This window comes from Penaeus chinensis, chromosome 2 (genome assembly GCF_019202785.1).
Source record: "Penaeus chinensis breed Huanghai No. 1 chromosome 2, ASM1920278v2, whole genome shotgun sequence".
NCBI lineage: Eukaryota > Metazoa > Arthropoda > Malacostraca > Decapoda > Penaeidae > Penaeus > Penaeus chinensis.
The window spans coordinates 16,178,500-16,180,999 of NC_061820.1; the positions used below are offsets into that span (position 1 = coordinate 16,178,500).

At 36.8% G+C, this 2,500-nt stretch overlaps 1 protein-coding gene across 1 annotated transcript in view; it reads right to left on the bottom strand.

Moving 5' to 3' along the window:
• Nucleotides 1-2,500, bottom strand: part of LOC125030578 (vesicle-associated membrane protein-associated protein A-like) — a 29,992-nt gene that overhangs the window by 26,540 nt on the left and 952 nt on the right. The gene's annotated exons all lie outside the window — the stretch shown is intronic.

Genomic DNA, 2,500 nt, shown 5'->3' on the forward strand with positions numbered 1-2,500 from the left:
GGCATAAATTGAGGCACCAAGGAGGCTTATCAAATGAGAAACAAGCTTTATCCTTCCAATATATGTGAAGGCTGAGAGACATTTCCAACATACATCTGTTAGGTACAGAGGCAACCGTGATTACTATGAGTGAGTGCATAATTTAAAATACATTGAACCAAAAAATTGATGAAATATAAGATACTTTTGCACATTTGACACTTCCTGCACAACTAATGATAAGAAGTTATTAAATACAAAATAATTAAATTTAAACCTGCCTTATTAATCCCTTACATTTTTGTTTAGCGCTACAATCCAAGTGACATGACAATCCCATCATGAAAAAATTTAGCTTGCGGGATGGGCAACATGAACTTACCATCATGGAAAATTTTGATTATGAAAAAAAAAAAAAAAAAAAAAATGATACAGAAAATAAAATGTTATTTATTCTTATTACTATTGCTCTGAGTTATGAACTCTCTAGAGAGAGATATTATGGAGTCTGTGTAAGTCTATTACCACCTGGATGCATCATATCAAGTGACATATGGACACTGGAAAATGGCAAAAAAGAAAAGTAAAAAGAAAAAGAAAAAAAAGAAAGAAAAAAGGAAGAAAGAAAGAAAGAAAGATGAGATATAACATTGCAAAAGAGAGCTAAGGAGTCTTGAGTGTTCGTGTGCACCCACCCTACAAACCATAGCCGTGAGTAGCCACTAAAGTAAGCCTAATACCTGGATTTTGGGTCACTTGCAAGCAGCGAAGCTCCGAGATTCAAGGGGTTAAACTAATATACACTTGTCTAGAGAAGACCCATCTATCAAGAAAAATGACAGTCTACAGAAGATAACCAATGACAACTAATATCACATACAGAAGCTAATCCTAAAGAAGGACCGTTTCACATTGCTTATTGTTCCAGGCATCAAGCAGTTTGTCTATTTAAGACAATTCCAAGCTGGTTTTCATATCATGAAGATGTGTGACTGTTGTACTGGTTTTGGTAAGGATACATATATGGGCAACATGGGGAATATACACTAATGACTCATGAGGAACAAGTAACAAGTCTAAGCTCTACCTGCCCAGAATATACATGAAGGATATTTATTGACTAACATATTGGACCATATGGTATGAAGGCAGCCATATGTGAGAGCAGATCATAAAACTATAAAGTTAATATTTCTTTTCATAAGAAGCAGAAATCAAATGCGTTTAAAGCACATTTGCTCCTCCTCTACCCAAAACCCTGATTTCCTAAATGTACCCCAATGCTGTGGGACAGGGCAGAGGTGGCATTGCTAAATGGAAAACCAAATTCATTCTGACCCCAACAAACTATTCTAGGCTATTACAAAACTAAATTTTACCTACGAAAGTCATTTCAAAGGCATGCATTTTACAGGAATACACATCTGCCTTAAAATGTGCAACAATAGGGCCGCACCCATCTGACTAAGTCCTGAACAAATGAACCCTATCCAAAACACACAAGCTACTGCACAGATTGCCATGTGAACCCAAAAACCTTAACACAGGGGCTTCACTACTACAACTCTTACCAATCGATGCATTACCCTAGCTGGGGGCTCCATCCCTGATTGCCATTTCTCCCAAACTATTGCAATCCTTTTCTATACTTTAACCAGGGATATTAATTCAGCATCAAAATACAAAAGGATTCATGAACCTATTCTGTAAGTCATGCTAATTGAAGCAGTAACCGTTCCCTCAAAATGCTGCCACAAGCAGTTGACATTCATCCCAAATTCAGAGAGCATCAACCCTTTTATATTTCTTTAATGCGGAAACTAAACAGCTGTTTCTTCACTCCTCATGAATTGCCAATAAAATTCTCAAAAGTAATTTATACCCATTCAAAACCACAGGTAACTGTTCATAATAGGGCCACACAGTAACACTACAGCCTCTGCATTTCCTGGTCAAGTGTAGGCCAACATAACTCCCACATATCTTTGGTAAGATAAGACAGGCTAGTTCCTTAGCGAACTAAAGTACGTGGGAGATCAACCACCTCTGCCTTGCTTGAATAAACTTGGGGGAGATTAACTTCTCTCGGCTAAAAGCTAAAAATGAAGGGGCCACAGCTTCATTTTGCCGACTCTGATCAAGGATTGTGGCTTCACTTTTGCACTTTATCTATTTAATAGTTTTTTTTATTTATTTATGGTGATTACATTTCTTTTTATTGCAACTATATGCAGCTTTCTTCTAACTTTTACTATGTCATGCACTCTGTCCAGCTTCACACTGACCCCTTGTCTGGCGACTACTTACCTTATTCCGTATACTGGTTTAAATAATGGCATTATATATTTATGGGTTACATACTTCACATAGTTTAGAGCCCATCCCATAAGTGCGACTCTTATATCTGTTCTCACAAAAAAACTACCTTGGAGTCGTTACTTCAGCTCAGAGTGCACTTAACACATCCGTATTTGAATGCTGCCATCACAAATAGTGTATTTATAAATCACAATAATAATTA